Genomic DNA, 20274 nt, shown 5'->3' with positions numbered 1-20274 from the left:
CTGTGGCTTAGTGATTAGCATGTTTGTATGTTCTCCCTGTTCTTGTCCAAGGATGTGTAATGTAGGCTGATTGGCATCACTAAATTATCTGCAGAGTGTGAATGAGTGTTTGATTGTGCCCTGTGATGTGTCCACCTACTGCGTACATGGAGTTCCCTGTAATAGGCTTCAGGTTCCCAGAAACCCTGTGTTGGAGAGGTGGTACAGAAAATAGATGGATGAATGCTTAGTGATGTGCCTAGTGTAATTATAAATGTTAACAGCCTAACCTCCAGTCATGTAAAGCAGCAGTCCTGCAGAGTTCAGCTCATTTAACACACCTGAGTCCACTCCTCAACTAATTCCCATAACACTTGATAGCTGAATCTGGTGTGTTTGTCTTCCACAAATCCCTGAGGGTTGTGTGACACTCCTGCTTGCTGCATTATTTAATTAATACAATTTAATGATGAAAATGCACCAGGCTCTCAGGAAAGCTCTTTAGCTATCTGTTTCTGATGCAAACTGTTATCTAAATAGTTACACTATATATATATATATATATATATATATATATATATATATATATATATATATATATATATATATATATATATATATATATACACTAGGTATATAGAATCGAATGCTAAACAATGCTTCTTTAACTAATATATACTCTAATCTTTTTTTCTTTGCATGTAGTCAACAGCTTCAGATTCAGAAATAAATGAGTTTTGTTTTATTAATGCAAAAAAAAAGAAAGCTTAGACAAGCTGTAACACGTAAGACACTATATAAAAATTATTAATTAAAAATTCTTCAGATATACGAGTCGAATTTATAAGAGTCACCTGGGGGGAATCGGTTCAATGACTCGACTCTTTTGCGACACAAAACAGTATTTTATTAAAAGACATCAAATTACTCGGTCTTTGTCGAATTGAAAATATATGCTGTTTGATTTTGCTTCATAACATTGCCCTGTAGAGGGAGGCAGGGTGCTTGAGGATTTTAAGGGTTTTAAATAGAGAAGTCTCTCATTAAGGTCTGAGGTATTTTTCCACATTTCTTTTATTAGGCAACTCCATAGAACAAACTTATGCTTTCAGTACAATAAAAAGGACCTATCCGTATATGTCTAGAACTTGGGGTATTTATTTATTTTGCTCCACTACTTAGAGTGAAGGAGCAGTACTGCATTTCCTCAGACTCTTCACCCTTATCCTGTAAATAAAACACTTTTGTCCTGATGATAGTGATCTCTTCTGTCTCCATCCTCAGGGCATGAGGGCTCACTGAACAGCCTGATGAGGATAAAAATGATCAGAAATCGTATGATTCAACCTTCACATTCATCACATCTCCACAGCTTTAGAGAGATTTTGGAGCAATGATGTGTTAAACAGAATACTCCACCATCATCATCATAACATCAGCTGAAAGAATATCTTTTGAAACAATGGTGTTCATCGAGAATTTGTCAAAAGTAGTGCTGAAGCTGTTCTGGCAGCTCGTGGTGGCCTTACTGAGACATTTTAAGTTGTTATTCACTTTGTCACAAAGAATAATACATGTGGTGTAAATTCTGGATGTGAAAAATTGGAAGGTTTCTCTTCCTTTAAATGATGTTATTATCCATGGTGTTTTCTTCTAACAGTAACCATCCATTTCTCCATTTATTCACAGAGAGTCTGAAGCATATCTCAGGGGACCCAGGGCACAGGTTGGGCGGCACCCTGGATGAACGGCCAGTCACACAGTCACACACTGTGAATAACTTGAGATACCAGTCAGCCTGCAGAACATGTCTTTGGATGAGAGGAGGAAACCTGAGTACCTGGGGAGAAAATCCCAAGGGAGGGGGAGAACATGGCAGAGGCAGGAATTGAACCCAGAACCCTGAAGGTGCGAGGCAAATGCGCTAACATCTAACAAGTCACCATAACTCGTGACAAGTTTACATCATGTCGACTATTCCATGACATTTTTAAAATACTAAAACAGGCAGAAAACCAGGGATATAAACAAACCACATGTAAAATTTTAAATTTATGCTGACTGAATTAAAAAGAATAATTTTTTCTCTATTTTTGTGAATGGCTTAACCTGCTGAATCCTTTCATAATATTTTTTACATCCTTTAGGACCTTAAGTGATGGAAATAACCTGAAATGTATTTGTCTTTCCACTTAAACATCAGATTTTGAAGCTGTAACATTGACATTCATATACAAGCAAAATTACATGTGCATTCTAGTCATAACTTTTAGCCATAACTCGTAGTCAAAACAAAATTTTCATGATCTTGTATTCAAATATTTAAAAAAATGTTCTGTGACTGAAATATTGTATTGTACCTGAAGGGGTTATTTATGATCATCTGCCTGTATTTACCACTCTTTCAGCCCTGCAGTATTAGTGAAAAGTGTGTGTGTGTGTGTGTGTGTGTGTGTGTGTGAAGGTCTATCTATCTGTGTTATTTTGTTCAGTAAAAGGTACTGATTATTTTGCCATAGCTAATACAGAGTGTGTTATCCTGGCACTGTGCCTACAGGTAAGTTAATCTCTAATATCATTCTGTATCAGTTGTAATTAAGGAAACACAGGACACATAACTTCCGAAGGCACTGCATGACACTTCCTGAATGGCAAAAAGTCTATCAGGCATCTATGGAAAATTAATGAGGTGCATACTGTGATGGTGAGATGAGCGATGTTTTAGAAATCAGATTAAATTTTTGTTCTTTTCTATGCTGGATTGTTTATATATATACACGTAATATTCAGCATAATCATAGCTACTACTACTTATAATAATAATAATAATAATAATAATAATAATAATAATCATCATCATAAAATAAATAATATGAAAAAATCTGTCTTTTTTTCCCTCCTTGTGCCCAGTGTTCCTGGTTCAGACACCAGCCCTACCACATCCATTACATCCTTTAGAAAAGATCTGGAGGTTGAATTCATGTGTCTCAGGGGAAGCACATGGTTGCCAGCATGGCTAGCTGTTGTGTGATTATTAGCTCGTGGACGGGGAATTGGCAAGGCCAAATTAGCAAAATATAAATAGTCATGCAGATAGATGTCTAGTAAAGATCGTAGCATTCTGTAGAAATAACTTTTATTCTTTATTGCTCTAGGAAAAGGCAGTTTTTTTTTTCTTTCAGCTACTCGCTGAGTGGGAGTTTAATTAGTTTAATGGATTAGTCTATAGTTTAATAAAGCTTGGGTTCTGGGACAATATACTAGAATATTATCTTGTAATGTCCTTCAGTCTTCCCTCATATTTAATGAATGTGGTGATTATAAATTGTGTTCATATTGAATTTATTTTTTAGAGAGAATTTATTGACGGAAGCAATAGGCTCCATTATGTATGAGCCAATTAATGAGTCATTTAGACTCGAAGTGGAGTGAAATTGAAACGCTCTGCTCGGTAAGTCTGTGCCTGATGGCCGCTGATGGGAGTGGAAACCGATGTGGTCTTCTGCTGTTGTAGATCATCCACCACAAAGTTTGACATTTTGTGTATGCTGAGACACTTTTCTGTTCATCACGGATGTAAAGAATACTTATGTGAGTTACTGGAATTTGACCATTTTCCTCTGATCTCTCTTATCATGAAGGTGTTTCCTCTCACAGAACTGTCACTCACTCAGTGTTTTTTGTTTTTCTCACCATCCTGTGTAAACTCTAGATTTTCATATGAGAATCCCAGGAGATTTTCAGCTTCTGAAACACTCATACCACTAACAACCAAGTCACAACATCGAGTTCACATTTAAAATTAACTGAAACTCTTGAGCTGTGTACACGATCAGGCATAACATTATGACCATCTGCCTAATATTGTGTTAGTCCCCTTTTGCTGCTAAAACAGCCCTGACCCGTCATGCACTGTGTATTCTGACACCTTTCTATCAGAAACAGCATTAACTTCTTCAGCAATTTGAGCAACAGTAGCTTGTCTGTTGGATCGGACCACACGGGCCAGCCTTCACTCCCCGCATGCATCAATAAGCCTTGGCCGCCCATGACCCTGTCGCTGGTTCACCACTGTTCCTTCCTTGGAGCACTTTTGATAGATACTGACCACTGCAGACCGGGAACACCCCACAAGAGCTGCAGTTTTGGAGATGCTCTGATCCAGGCGTCTAGCCATCACAATTTGGTCCTTGTCAAACTCGCTCAAATCCTTATTCTTGTCCATTTTTCCTGCTTCTAACACATCAACTTTGAACACAAAATGTTGACTTGCTGCCTAATATATCCCACCCACTAACAGGTGCCATGATGAGATCATCAGTGTTATTCACTTCACCTGTCACTGGTCATAATGTTATGGCTGATCAGTGTATGTGCATGATTTTATGTTTTTTATTGCTGCCATGCATATGAATGGATGATAAGATAACTGCATGAATGAGCCAGTGTTCCTAATATCATTCCATGATTTAGAAGTCATGATATAGAGTATATTCTTTATTGATTTTGTTCTCAGCGGTTTATAAAATATTAATACATGATCTAAAAGGAGCAGGATTTGAGAAGATTTCTATGAACACATCAATTCAGGGCTTTTTATGACTATGACTGGAGAGGAGTGTAGGTGTCACAACAGAGGCTATGATTTTGTACATGAACCAGGAAATTCTTGCACTATTGGTTTACAGCCACTGATATTCTGATATTCAGTATATTCAGTCAAAAAGCACAATTGTGAATGCTGTGTTGTTTCTATACAACTCATTGATGGCCTGTAAGCTAGCTAACTGGCTTCCTTTATTCCTTTTCATATTCATCAGACCAACTTTGGTCATTTTTAATATTTGAACCCTTTTTAGCTGCTTATGAACAAGCACTTGGGGCATCACAGAGAGCAGAAATGGGTTTGATATCATCATTTACTTTGAAGACAGAAACATCTGTGTGAAAAAAACAATGTGTGTGTGTGTGTGTTTTGTTTTTTTACTTTTCTGTGAATATATTGCCCCAAAAAGGGTGGATAAAAACAGAAAAACTAAGCTACCAATTCTTAAATTCCTGAGTGTCTACTTTCATATAAGCTTCATATTAACCACCACTGTGGAGTGTGACATGACAAAAACATTCAAAGCTGAACATGGACACAACAAAACTTTCCATATTTAAGCCTCGGGTTTCAAGAGTTCAGTCAGAATTTATTTTCTACTACTGTAGTAACAGTTTGCTAAAATCGGAACGTTGCATGACGATATAATATAAGCACGCTTGAAACACCACTCCACTAGCTGTTGTATAATAAGGTCTATGAAATGTCCACTGGCTAGATTATACAAGCTCTAGATGGCAAGTGAGTGGAACCATCAAAACCATTCACAGTGATGTGTTGAGAGCTGAAAGGGAAAACGTCGAGTCTGATGGTTGAACAGCAGGAATTAGAATCGGTTATGTAGCAGAAGACATACAGTGTACATACAACATTAGCAACAGGATTGCTTGTCAGAACAGAGCAGCTCCATCTGTATGACTGATTGAGGGGAATTGTTGTTCCCATGATTAGTTCGTAAAACACTGTAAACCTTGACAAGAATCCAATAACAAGTTACCATCTTTACAGACCAGTGATTATATACCTTCTAGGCCCTTTCCACTGCCATGTGATGAGGGTCAGTACATACTCCTCTTTTACTTTATACTCAGGAAGGTTGTTAAAAATTTTATAAAACAAATCAGTGAAGTGCTCATGTGACTGTAGTGGTCTCCTTGCCTGTTAATTTACTTTTACATTATTTACTGTCCAGTGTCACCCAAATGAGGATGAGGTTCCCTTCTGAGCCTGGTTCCTCTCAAGGTTTCTTCCTCATATCATCTCAAGGAGTTTTTCCTCACCACTGTCACCTCAGGCTTCCCATTAGGGATAAAATAGGGATAAAATAGTAACTTTAATTTAAACTTTATATATTTTTTCTCTATGTTTCTATATTTCTGTAAAGCTGCTTTGAGACAATGTCCATTGTTAAAAGTGTTATACAAATAAACTGAATTGAACTGAATTGTTAGCAGTGAAACAAGTCAGATTTAAGAGTCTGAGAAAGAAAATACAGTGAACACTGGAAAAATAAAACACTTGGCATTTGGACATTGCGCGTATCGTTTTGAGCAATATGGAGACTGTATGTTGAAATCTGCAGTTTCTATACTTCTGCAGATTCTCCTGCCATGACATGCAATGGATTCTGCAAAGGATCCAAGTGCGGTTTGTGGTTTGCATTGAAAGGAACGAACAAACCAAGAGAGCCAGATAACACGCAAAACCAGGAAACAAGTCAGGCTATGTGCAGACTGGGTAAGCAACTAACAAAGCAAATGTCAAACCACAGAATCAAAGAGGCAAATCCAACTGCATAATCAGTCAGACTCCATGACAGAAGCAATGCACTTCATGGTATCTAAGGTACAACATGTTATTATATATTACAACATGTTATCTTTAAAATGAGGAAGTAACAATAAATACTGTACAGTTTCAAATTTAGCTGTCTAATATGGTCTGAAACTTTTAAATGATTTGATGTTTTTGGTGATAATGGTGTATGGGTGTGTGTGTTTGTGTGTGTGTGTGTGTGTGTAGGGTGGGGGTCAGGGTGGCCAGTTGGCGTCTCGCATCCACCCGAGGCTAATTTAAAGCCTGAGTACTGTTCACATATCTGTGGAGGTTAATGAGAAAACAGTGAGAATCAGTGAGCAAACAGACCTTTCTCACCGATTGAAATAATAATACATGTTAACACTTGCGTTAATGCAATTCAATATATTTCATATATTCATATACATTGATCAGGCATAACATTATGAGCAGTGAGAGGTGAAGTGAATAACACTGATGATCTCCTCATCATGGCACCTGTTAGTGGGTGGGATATATTAGGCAGCAAGTGAACATTTTGTCCTCAAAGTTGATGTGTTAGAAGCAGGAAAAAGGTCAAGTTTAAGGATTTGAGCGAGTTTGACAAGGACCAAATTGTGATGGCTAGACGACTGGATCAGAGCATCTCCAAATCTCTGTTCCCGGTCTGCAGTGGTCAGTATCTATCACAGAGAGACAGGGTCATGGGTGGTCAAGGCTCACTGATTCATGTGGGGAGAGAAGGCTGGTCTGTGTGATCCGATCCAACAGACGAGCTACTGTTGCTCAAATAGCTGAAGAAGTTAATGCTGGTTCTGATAGAAAGGTGTCAGAATACACAGTGCATGATGGGTAAGGGCTGTTTTAGCACCAAAAGCGGGACCAATACAATATTAGGCAGGTGGTCATAATTTTATGCCTGATCGGTGAACATCCTTGCTATTTAACCTTCTTTTTATTTGCATCTCAGAACAGTTGTCTTGTCTGAATTAGCATGAACAGTTGTTTTCTCTCATTCATTCATCTTCTCTCTCTAGAGTTTCTTGAATGAAGCACTGGGTGTGAGGCAGGAATACACTCTGGATGGGATACACACACACTCACTTAACACACACTCTCAATCCATCTTTCTTGTTTTTAACAGAATCAGGGTGAAACCTAAGCGAGAGCAAGCGAAACTCTGTACAGACAGTGACCAAGAGCACAGGATCGAACCAGGAGCCCTGGAGAAGAAAAAGTCAGTTTGTAGAAATAATATCTATGTAGAATCCTTAGAGAGCGTTGACGCTGTTGCAGTAAAACGATTCGATAACATAAAGAATGTGTAAGGTGAAATCAGTACCATTACTTATATTTAATCTCTATGTAAATAACTCTGTGAGATGTTTTGAAATGATGTCTTTATAATGGAAACGCTTCAATAAGGGGGAGGAGTTTCACTGGTATCAATTCTGTATACTATTTAATTCAATTCAATTCAATTTATTTGTATAGCACTTTTAACAATGGACGTTTTCTCAAAGTGGCTTTACAGAAATATAGAAACAGAGAAGAGAAAAAAAGTTTAAAGTTAAGTTACTATTTATCCATATTGAGAAGCCTGAGGCGATGGTGGTGAGGAAAAACTCGCTGAGATGATATTAAGAAGAAAGCTTGAGAGGAACCAGGCTCAGAAGGGAACCACATCCTCATCTGGGTGATTTATTCTTCACAATCTTGTTGTTTTTGTTAAAATAAATGTATAGCTGTATTTTCATATGACTAAATGTATATTTCTAAGTCCATTATATCATTCTGGAATAATTCTGGAGTTCTTTATACAGTATAAATCAAATGATAGAACAATTATGTCTTTTATGTAGAACCTTTTAATCGTTATTTATCATTGTTCATGTTCATATTTTAGCTCCATGCCACAGAATATCTTGTGTGTCTATAAGATGTGTTCGCGCACTGCCAGTGTCCATGTGGAGATTTCTCTGTGGCCGCAGCTGGAGATGTGCACCGGAGTGTGAAATGTTGCCTGGAGAAATAGTCTTTTTCTGACCAGTGTCTGAGTTACATAACAACAACAAAACATGACCAGCCTGCTCCTGAACACACGACAGCTGAACATCTGCATCACATTAATGTAGTAATGATTACACATCTGCTTCATGGTGTTTACACTGATGATTAATAGAAATGCAAGAATGAAATAATGTTTTCTCTCATTTCTTTTCTGAATATATTGTGTCTACTGTATATAATATCATAACCATATTTACTATCATAATCATAAATGTTAAATCTACATAATTGTAATCTAAGAAATATCTAAGAAAACTTACACCGATCAGACCAGTGACAGGTGAAGTGAATAACACTGATTATCTCATCATCATGGCACCTGTTAGTGGGTGGGATATATTAGGCAGCATTTTGTCCTCAAGGTTGATGTGTTAGAAGCAGGAAAAATGGACAAGTTTAAGGATTTGAGCGAGTTTGACAAGGGCCAAATTGTGATGGCTAGACCACTGGATCAGAGCATCTTCAAAACTGCAGCTCTTGTGGGGTGTTCCCAGTCTGCAGTGGTCATTAATGCACGTGGGGAGAGAAGGCTGGCCCGTGTGATCCGATCCAACAGACGAGCTACTGTTGCTCAAATTGCTGAAGAAGTTATTGCTGGTTCTGATAGAAAGGTGTCAGAATACACAGTGCATGACGGGATGGAAATTAATAGTCTTCTTCAAAATAGGACACAAGTCACTCATCCTTTAGGCAAAAGCTTGTCTTCTCTAGTTAGCACATACTCTCAGTGTCCACTTTAATACAAACACCTGCACATTTAAGCAATTACCTTCATCAGGCAATTATGTGGCAGCAGCACAATGCATAAATTTGTGCAGATACAGGTCAAGAGCTTCGGTTTAAAGATTGAATGGTGTGAGTATTTCAGAAACTGGAAAATCTCTGAGCATTTTCACACCATCTTTACAGAATGATGCAAAAGAACCCCAAACACATTCAGTAAGCAACATTTAAGTGGGTGGAAATGACTGGTTTAGAAAGGAAGTCAGTAACTAAAATAATTTCAGTGAGCAGTGAGAGGCCAGGACACACAACACCTCAAACCCTGAGACAGACGGTCACATTGGACTTCACTCCACTCCAAATCTTTACACAGGCTCAGTGGACAGCTGAAATTTTGAAAACATATTATTTTCCCAGGAGGAACAAGATGTCTTAGTGGTTAGGGTTGCCTTGTACCTTTCAGGTAGGTGGTGTGGTTCCTGTCTCCGCCCTCTGTGTGTGTGTGTGTGTGTGTGTGTCAGAGGGGTTTTTCGTACTCAGCGATTCTCTTTCAGTCCAAACCTATATGCACTGTAGGATGATTGGCATCTCCAAATTGTCCTGTGTGTGAGATGATGGATTGGCACCCTGCCTAAGTCTTCTGGAATAGACTCCAGGTTCCTTGTGTCCCTGTATAGGATAAATGCTACAGAAGATTGATGGATTATTTCCCTAAATTCTGTTGTCTGGTGCGAACATTAAGTGTAACTGCACCTGTGTGATTTGATGCATTGCCACATGGTCAGATGTGTGTGTGTGTGTGTGTGTGTATAATCTTATAATAAACAGTGTAGGTTTAGATGAGTGTGCTTTCATTTCTGCTTCCATCTCAGTGAAACCAAGGCTGGAAATAAATAAGGACATGCTTGAAATTGCCTCTGCTATAGTGAACCCGGTTTCAGGTGCATATACAAAGGAGCTGCTTTCCATGTCACATCCTTCGGAATGCGCGATTTGATTAGCGGCGCGTCGTCTGGAGCTGCACCACGTGACCAGACGGTGAGCGTGACGTGAGCGCTGATAACATCTCTGACGGAAAGCCAGGGCTCGGTCGGTAGTATGGGAAGCCTTCGGTATTTAAACGTGTCACCGTGTGTATTTGCGTGTTGACGCGCGTATTCTCACGCGTGTTCGGGCCCGAGAGCTCGCTGTACAGTGTCGGAACAGGCAGCAGAGTCGGAGGCGCGCGCTGTGACCCGCAGCAGTGAGAGCGGTGCGGTTCTTCCACGCGCTGCTGAAGGACTCAGCTTTAATGCCCCTCACCGTGGTCAGCGTTTTCACCCTGTACATTCTCATGTATTTCAGTGGATTTCAGTCGTTTTTGAGAAACGGGCGTTAATGTATCGTAGACAAGGAAGTGACAGGTTGATAGAAATGTTTCTTTATAATTGCACCATTTCCTTTTCAGCGCTCATCTGAATCAGGCGAGATTTTAATAAGTGCAAGGTTATTTATATACGATTTCTTTTTCTTGCGAATAGTCATCAAGGATATAGCTTTTGCACTGTGGACTATTTGCTATCATCCTACACCGTGACGGGAAATCGGGATAGAAAACCAAGGCTTGATTACAGCACTGTTCGAGGGAAAAAGTAAGCTTTTGAAACACACACACAGAAAAAAATGCTAAACGTTAATTTTTTGCTGTTGCATTTATTTATTTATTTATTTATTTATTTATTTATTTATTTACATACATACATACATACATACATACATACATACATACATTTCTGCACAGTTCCCCTGCACCCAGAGATCTCTTCACATCCTCACACACTTGTCATTCTTGCTGCACGTGCTGGGTTTTTCTGTGTATCCTGCATAACAACAGTGAAGCTGCTCTGCTCTGTATCTGTACATCCGTTGCTTTTAGTCTCACTAGATATACAAATGTCACACAGTTCTGCCGCTATCATTTACACTGAGCTGGAAAAGCAGGGAAAATTCCCTCAAGACCTCGATAACTCAGTATCACGGTTCTCGGTGTTTCAGCTTACAAGCTTGCATGACACAGCAAGAGAAATAAAAGGTGTTCATCTGTTTGGATTGTCCTCTAGGAAGATTTGTTTATCAGAAACAGTATACGAACATGGTTTTTTCATTCAGTTTATAGTGGTTACCACATTTGCTTAACAACTCTAGGGTTGCGGGTTCAAGTCCTGCTTCTGCCCTGTGTGTGTGTGTGTGGGGTTTTCATTTTCATCCTGCGCTTTAGGTGTTTCCTCTAGGTTCTCTGGTTTCCTTTCCCAGTTCAAAACACATGTTGTTCCTCTCTAAATTGTCCACAGTGTGTACCAAGTGCTCCAAGTCTTCCGGGATAGACTCCAGGGACCCTGATAAGCAATGCAGAATATCACCATATATGGCGCTAAAGTTTCATTATTAATGCATAACAACAATAATTATGAAAATATTCCCGTTTTTCCTATCACAGCATTCCAGCCAATTCCCTCCAATAAGAGAAGAGTCGTCTCCCGTCTCTGGCCTAAGACATTCACATCAGTGTCGATCATCCAGTCACTACATGCACTCCATACAAGGCCAATAAAAAAGTGAATCACTTCCTAGAATTTATTGTGCAGTCAAGGAAAAGGCAGTTCATGTTTTCAGGCAACAAAAGAATTAATCTGTGCCTTTGAGTCCTGCTCTAAATATAAAGGACATGGAAAACTCCTGAAGGTCATTTTGCTGGTGTGTGTGTGTAGTGTGTGTGCAGTGTGTGTGTGTAGTGTGTGTGCAGTGTGTGTGTGTAGTGTGTGTGTGGAGCATGAAGACTGGAGGGTTTAAATATAACCGAACGTACACCTCTGATTTAACCGTGCTGATCTCATTAAGCATGTCTAATTTTCCAGCCTTGCAAATCTCAGCATCTCTGTGATTCAACCAAATAAGCAATACACGGCTCAGGACATAATCAGCAGGAGCAATTTTCATTAGTCTTGCAGCTTAGTGTGGAGCAGTCGATGAGATTTATGCCATGCTATGTGGCTCATCGTGTCATTTTATCATTGGAATTTAAATTTCATTTTAGAGAATAATTCATTCTTAAATTCTACAGGCTCTCTGTAAAGATCCCGATGGTGAGATTCACAATTTAAGCCAAGGAATGTCATGCTGTCATTTCATTATAGTCAGAATAATCAGTACGTATTTTTTCCTCTGCACATTTGTGTCCTTCAGTGCTATTTAGAAATATGTGCACTTAAGAGATGTGAGCAGCTGTGTTCCCAATAGTGACCGTCATTCATGAAACAGCTTAATGTCACAGGCAGCTAGTTCAAGGACCTGTCAGAGAAGCATTGTACAGCACATCAGCTGATCAGTGAACCTAGAATAAATATCCTGACAGATTTTGCACTGCATTGCTAGATTGTATTTTTAAAAGGGGAAAAGCTATAAACAGTGAATTGTTGTGTTTTGCACTGACAGTATGTGGGATTGTCAGATTCTGTGTGTGTGTGTGTGTGTATCTTGCAAAGCTTTAATGAAGCGTGACTGTGTCAGAACAATCAAGAACAGTTATCAGATTCCTGACGACACCAATGACATCCATGGCCTGGAGTCTGAGAGCACATAATAAGCACTGCTCCTCTGGGTAAACAGGATGGTATTTCAGTCCCATTGTGGATTACAGAGAGACTAGACATCATGACCATCTGTGAGATCACACGTACAGACTCTGGCGGTTAATGCTCTCCTCTAAGCGAGTGCAGCTGATGTATAAGCAGCGTTTTTTTTCCAGACTCAGCTACATGGGGATTGGCTATAATTATTGTACGACTTGTGAGACAAAAAGCTATTAATTGAATTGAATTCACGTTTTACAAAAGTATTTTAGTTCCTCACAGCACAGGCTCTCAGAGCTGGAAAGGCCCCTATGTTGAGATGTTTGGTACATTGGGTGTTTTTTTGTTTTGTATTGAACCTTCCCAGAGTTCTAAGTACAGGAAGCAGCCCTCATGTTGGCAGGACTTCATCCTCAAGTGCTAACAGATCAACATTTGGCAGTTGATCACAAACCAGCTGAAATGCTATAATGAGATGCAACTGTAATTTGGTTAATAAGAATGATTAGGATGAAGAGATCAATATTGTGAGATGTTTATGAACTCTGTCTGTGCCTGATAGTCCTCTCCAGATATGTGACTGTTCGCACTTCCAGGATGATCAGTAACTAGTTTCAGTGCTTGTTTCAGTGTCAGAGCCCCTGCACTGTTAAAGGGCACGTCAAGGACATTTCTGATCCTTTGGGACCAAAAAATGTCTGAAGGCCGAGGAAGTGTCTCTGGATGAAAAGTGGAGGGAATTTTGTGCACACTTAGCCCCTGACCGGTACATTGTCTGCACCTACTGTCACTAAGAAACCAAGAAAACACCCTGGCTATTTTTTTCCACTTCGACATTAGTTCATAGAATGGGGCTGGCTTTAGTGAATCCATATATATATATATATAAAATGATTGACTGGTAGGATGAATTTTATCTTTTAATAGTAGATACTTGGAAGAAATGGATGTAGATTAAAGAGCAAGGCAGATGAAATTGCAGATGAAATTCTCTCTGAAATGAAGAAGAAAACCTGAGGCACTTAAAGGATGTTCAGTATGAGCTCATGGTGAAGGAGGCTCCTGGGATGAGCCCGGGACGGTGTTAGTCATTTTTCAGCAGCAGCTCTTGTACAAATCTGCAGTATTCAGGTTAGATGATCCACTGAAGCTAGTCCCACTTTTAACATCATCATCATCATCATCATCATCATCATCATCATCATCACATTTCTGTTTATTACTGTCTATTTTAAAACCTGCTCAACTTCCTTGATGCACTGAAGCTTGGTCAGCATATAGCAGATGATTTATTGTAGCTAGTTTGAGAAAATGCTGCTTGTTCATCTTTTTAGAAAATAATGGGTCTGACCCTCACAAAAAAAGGAAAGAAAATGGGTGATAGTGAAGTATGTTTTCCAACAACTGAGAAATAAAGGGTGCTAACAGAAGTGGAGACATACAAAACGTTTTTCTCTACACTACCCATAATGCAGTTCAGCCAAACCTTAACCTTTTTCCCTTGAACATCTGCCACTGGTACGTTGTTAAACATGCCACGTTGTTATCTCTGCTGCCACTCCTAGCACGTTATAACTATAGTATACACAACGAGTATCTAATGCTCAGAAGGACCTTTTGACCTGAACTAAATCAGAACAACTTGCTGTATTTGGCTATCCACCACTTTTCACTTTTCATTATAGCTTCTCACTGTTTCGTCTTATAATAACTGCATGATGAACATTCACCCTCATTTCTCAAGCTGTGTGTGAATGGATTTATTCATAAATAAGTTGAATAAGTACATGCATTTATACAAGAAATTCATGAACATCCTGTAAATTCACACTCGTGCTCAGGTACTTGTGTGTAAATTTATATGCAAGAAGATGAAAGAAAGTAAACCTCAACCTGAACGACTCTAAATCATAGTCTGCATGGCTTTTATTCAAATATTATAACGACCGCGTACAGCAGACATCATCATCCAGAACGAGTTACAGAGGCGCTTTGGAGTCTCTAACAAAAACATGTTAGATCACTAGGAGAACATTTTAGAAGCACCACTGAGAGCATTTTGTAAAAAAAAACAGTGGACATTATTGGCATTAATTAACAAATAAATAAATAAATAAACTTTGCGCATATAAATAAATAAAGCACAAAAATCCATAAATTAAGTAAAACAAATCATTTAGCTATGACAAAAATGGAGCTCTCTAAACAGCTGTAAGCTGATTGAAGATTTAGTGCTTGATTATAATAATAATAATTAAAATAATAATAATAATAATAATTTAAAAATAAATAAATAAATAAATAAATAAATAAATAATAATAATAATAATAATAATAATTATTATTATTATTATTATTATTATTATATTTTACTTTCACCGAAGTAAGGCAAAAATAACTTTCACTTCTATCTTGCAGCCTTTACCCTGTTTGTTCATTTCATGCTCTCAGCTGCCTGTACACTTGACCTTTTATGGAGTTTTGTGGGTGTCGCTGAATGCAAATGAGCTGTGATTAGCATACACAGGATAAAAAAAATCCTGCATAAAATTTTAGTATGGGTTGGCTTATGAAAATTTTTTACTAAACACACAACTTTACTAAAAGATTCATAAACAGGGCCTAGTGCAAGAGATTTGATGGAAAGCTTGTTTCTATATAATAATAAAAAATTTAAAAAAAAAACGTTTTAGCTTCCTTTTATTTATTTTTTTGTTAGATGTGATGTATATGGATGTGCAAAGTGACTTTGGTAATAAATGTTTCCAGGCTTGTGGCTTTGTGGTGTTTAAATTGTTGATAAGTTCTGTCATGATGTTATTAGGCTTAGTTATCTTACTGTAAAAATTTCAGCTTCCAGGTTTGATCTTGCATAAGGGTTTGAAGTCATTTTGTGTTTTTGACTCTTATGTGTGTGTGTTGGAGAACACAACATGGGGTTGAGTTCTCCAGCGTCTCAGCGGTGGATCATGTGCACGTGTCAGTATAGGACGTGTTAGGAATTGTCTCGTAGTCACGCTCATGGTGGCCACTTCAGTCTAATATGTTCCCCTGAACGGCCTAGGATGTAACGTTAATGATTGTCTCGACATCTTCAGTGTGAAGGTTACAGAGTATTTATTTGCACCGTCAGCCATAAAGACAAGGTCAGTCAGGCGTTGGCCTGAACACAGCAAGTATTAGCAGAATCTACAAACAAACAGAGTAATCAGAGAGGCTCAGGCTGGGACGGGAAGACATGGCGTCTGTTGCTGAGTATAAATAAACCCACATTGCTGATGTTTACATGCTGGAGGTTAGCAGGGAGTTGTGTGGTGTGGGTGAAGGAATAGCTGGAGGTGTGACATCTTATCTCACTTACTCCAGAGTTTTAAATTGTTTTTTAATGCACTCTGTTTCTGTGGAATTGTGTGTGCTGTATTAGTATTCATCTGCTCATTGTTGTGTTGTGTCATAAAGCAGCTTTAAGCCGTTAGCATCCAGCGTGTGTAGCACCATAAATAACCGCAAGCTTAATTTAGCCCTGTGTGGGCTTGCTGTTGGGTATCGTCGAGGGTCATTCACTTCCACCATTATCTGGGCCGACAGCAGCTCTTGGCCTGTCAGGGTTGTGGAGTAATTGAATGTCGGGGAAAAAAAGGGCTCTGTTAAAATAACTGCTGGGTTTTTGTTTTTCTGGGGTTTGAGAGATTGTTATCAGTGTCATTGTATTCTGTTTGTGTTAATGTTATTGAATGAGGAAAATGGAAATCTCTATAATCTCGCCGTTAGTTATCCAATTTCTGTTCATTTTCATGTAACGCTCCATTAGATAACACACTTCTCTATAGTCCCTTGGATAAAGTAAATGAAGGGAAGAAAAACATCCCAATAATACTTAATTATAAACCTGAAATTACATTTAAAAGATATTTTGTGTTATACAACACTGGCAGCCTGTCCTGTTATCCTGATCCCCAATTAGCTATTATTTCTTAAACCTACTATAAAATACTGACGTTAGATTTTTTTTTTCAGCTCAGCATCTTGATTCACAGCCTCAGATAGCCACAGATTCCTGATTTGATCTCAATGCTTCTTTTTTTATGGAACAGAAATATTGTAATGTTTTTGAAAACACTGTGTAGTATATTGCAGTATTCACTGACCAGGCATAACATTATGACCACCTTCCTAATATTGTGTTGGTCCCCCTTTGCTGCCAAAACAGCCCTGACCCATCATGCACTGTGTATTCTGACACCTTTCTATCAGAACCAGCATTAATGTTCAATATATTAAAACATTAACATTAAAATTCAACATACTGTGATATGGTGTCGAGATGATCAAATTTCATCCTTATGTTAATTCCGTAGTTAAAACTTGATAATCATTCCCTCCAGGATGTCACTGAGAGTTTCGTGATTGTTACGGCCAAAACCCCCAAAACTTCTGACACGACTTTTTACTGCAGAAATTTAGCTCGACATAGTATCAGAGTTTGCTCCAGGGAGTGTATAGTGATTCAGTGTTTGTAGTTTATAACAAAACACAAGCTGTAACACAGCATTATCTAAACATGGCTAGTTTTCTCTGGTGTGACTCAGATGGGGAGTGTGTCTGAAGCACAGGGCTTTTTTTAAACTGTATCTGGACAGACGTCTATCTGCATGAGTCCTGGGGTAATTTCCTATATTTTACACATGATCATCTATGATTTTTTTTCCACCAGGATCGCTCTCGTTGTTGTTTTTCTACTTCTTCCTCTGAGAAAATTGCAGGCTTCATTACCAACAGTTTTTTTATTCAAACTCGGATGGTTGCACTTAGTCCAGATGCACTTGTCATTTCCCTCAAGGGAAAATTGAGAGTAAAGAAATTTGACTGCTGCTGCTAGCACTATTAGTCTTGAAGTGCAAGCATCAGTGATTCTCCTCCAGACATTGAACACTTCCTGAGTAATGCAATGATTAATGTCAGCATGTGAATGGAGTGTGATCATGTGACCATGTGATGCAAATATCTGGGTTTTTAGAAAATACAACCTTCTAGAAACTTCAGGTGCATCTCAGTCAACTCCCCGACTCCCTTAGGTCATGAATCAGAGAGAGAGAGAGATATGGGCAGACAGACAGACAGACTGAGAGTGAGAAAGACAGGGAGAGAGACAGACTAACAGAGAGAGAGAGAGAGAGAGAGAGAGAGAGAGAGAGAGAGAGATGGGCAGACTAACAAAGAGAGATCGAGAGAGAGATCGAGAGAGAGAGAGAGAGAGAGAGAGAGAGAGAGAGAGAGAGAGAGGGAGACTAACAGAAAGAGAGAGAGATGGGCAGACTGACAAAGAGACATAGAGAGAGAGAGAGAGAGAGAGAGAGAGAGAGAGAGATGGGCAGACTGACAAAGAGACAGAGAGAGAGAGATCGAGAGAGAGAGAGAGAGAGAGGGAGACTAACAGAAAGAGAGAGAGATGGGCAGACTGACAAAGAGACAGAGAGAGAGATGGGCAGACTGACAAAGAGACATAGAGAGAGAGAGAGAGAGAGAGAGAGAGAGAGAGAGAGAGAGATGGGCAGAATGGCAAAGAGACAGAGAGAGAGATGGGCAGACTGGCAAAGAGACAGAGAGAGAGAGAGAGATGGGCAGACTGACAAAGAGAAAGAGAGAGAGAGACAGAGAGAGCACTTAGAACACCCGACTCCCTGACCAGTGCCCTGATTGAGACACACACTCACTCCTCCTCCTTATTGCTGTCTGGGTGCAAGCATTCTCACTGAGGATAAAAAAAAACGATTACAGACCTTGATAAATGATCCAATTATGGCTATGGGAAATATTCTTTTCCACCATTCTATACCACCCTTTCTCTCGAACCCAGGCTGTAGTACACTAGTGCATGTGTGTTTAGTGGAAGTGTTTCTCTTAAACCCCTGGCTCTGCCCCTGATCCCAGATCAAGGTTTATTCTTATATCCTCTCTAAATTACAAAGTGAAATTCTTCCCATTTAAACTGCATTGTGTGAATGTTAAATAGAAACATGTTATTTATTGATGAATATTTATTGTTGTTGATCTGTCACTTAACATGATTTTTTCCCACCTTTGTACATCCTCACCCTGACACTGGCCAAATGAGTTCTTTTTTTTTCTTCCACACAATCTAGTTTCCATGGAAACATAACATCATTTAGCCAAAGAATAGTGTCAGTGACTCAGATAAATATCATGTTTTCATATCAGAAGTTTCTCTATGTTACTAACATAGAGTTTATGACTAATGTGTCTGGAAAAAGAACTTAATATTCATGTGAAATTCAAATATTAGAAGTTCTGCACTAACGCTAATGTAGCAGGCCATGGCGATATTATATTATTTTTAATCAAAACCAGTGGAAATGTTTTTAATTCCTCATGTCCTTACTGAAAAAGCTCAGAGTGGAGATTCTGGATGTTGTACTGTCCAGTGAAGGATAATATAATAATATCATATTATATTATATAATAATATAATAATTAATATAATAATAATAATATAATAATATATAATAATATAATAATATAATATAATAATATAATAATATCTAACTGTAAATACAAGAGAAAATCTTGAGTTGCCATTACTGCAACTGTCATAACCACAGTGACCTAGATTATTCATATTCTTTCTGTAATAAGTTTGAACATTTACTTGTGAATGTTTGATTTCTAAAACCTGTACTAAAAAAGAGAGAAACAGTCGTTCGTGAACAAACTGATTATGTTCCTTTGCATTGCAACCACATGACTGGAGAACTGCGCAGATACAAAAAGCATGGGGTGTTCCTAATAAATTGACATTTTGACTTTTACAACACAAGTGCTTAGTTTATATGTATGATTAGCAGAATGTTAAACTTTGCCGGGTGTAAAAACTGTCATGAGGCTCGACTGAGCAGTAACGAACCCTAATAAACAGCACCTATGAGGCCTGCAGTGGCTCTTTCTCGAATTCTCCTTCAGCCTCAAGGGACGTGATCTGATTAATATACAGTCAATTATACACCAGTTAGTGTTCACACCCAGTAATCTGACTGGACAAGCGGTGTTGGAAGTGGACTGGTGTTTGCACTGCTGCGTCTCACTGGGAGTCACTCGCTACCTTACGTTGCAATTCTAGCTAGAGTTTATTACAAACAAGTTGCCATGGCAACACTTTAAGCTGTATCCAGCTGTGGTTTCTTTGTAAACTTTTTCTGTTGATAGAGACCCAGATTCGGTGAGCACAAGAAAGCCGAGATATAAGATTAGGCAAAAGGATTGAAGAATGATTGTAGTTTGACTCACAATGTGTGTGTTTGGATCACAGGCACTGGTGGAATTCTGTGACTGTTCAGGCTGTGGCATCAATGCTGCAGACTGAGGTGTTGCCTGCTGCAACTGTGATATTTAGACAAAACGATCTGAGCCAAATCTGACAGAGTAGCAGTTAGATGTAAGCATTGTTTAGCATGTTATTATAACCCTTGACCAGTA

The 20274-nt window shown here is 38.7% G+C and overlaps 1 protein-coding gene across 2 annotated transcripts in view; it reads left to right on the top strand.

Moving 5' to 3' along the window:
* The first annotated feature begins 10070 nt into the window (after nt 1–10070).
* The window catches only part of inpp5jb (inositol polyphosphate-5-phosphatase Jb), a 31140-nt gene continuing 20936 nt past the window's right edge, over nt 10071–20274 (top strand). The window contains exons 1-2 of one of the 2 annotated variants that reach the window (XM_058375606.1): nt 10071–10481; nt 10696–10806. The gene's annotated coding sequence lies outside the window, so the exon portion shown is untranslated. Of the gene's footprint in view, nt 10807–20274 lie in introns of both variants that reach the window. The other variant, XM_058375605.1, reaches the window with a different exon arrangement.

This window comes from Hemibagrus wyckioides, linkage group LG22, assembly GCF_019097595.1.
Source record: "Hemibagrus wyckioides isolate EC202008001 linkage group LG22, SWU_Hwy_1.0, whole genome shotgun sequence".
NCBI lineage: Eukaryota > Metazoa > Chordata > Actinopteri > Siluriformes > Bagridae > Hemibagrus > Hemibagrus wyckioides.
This window is presented reverse-complemented; position numbering and strand designations above follow the sequence as displayed.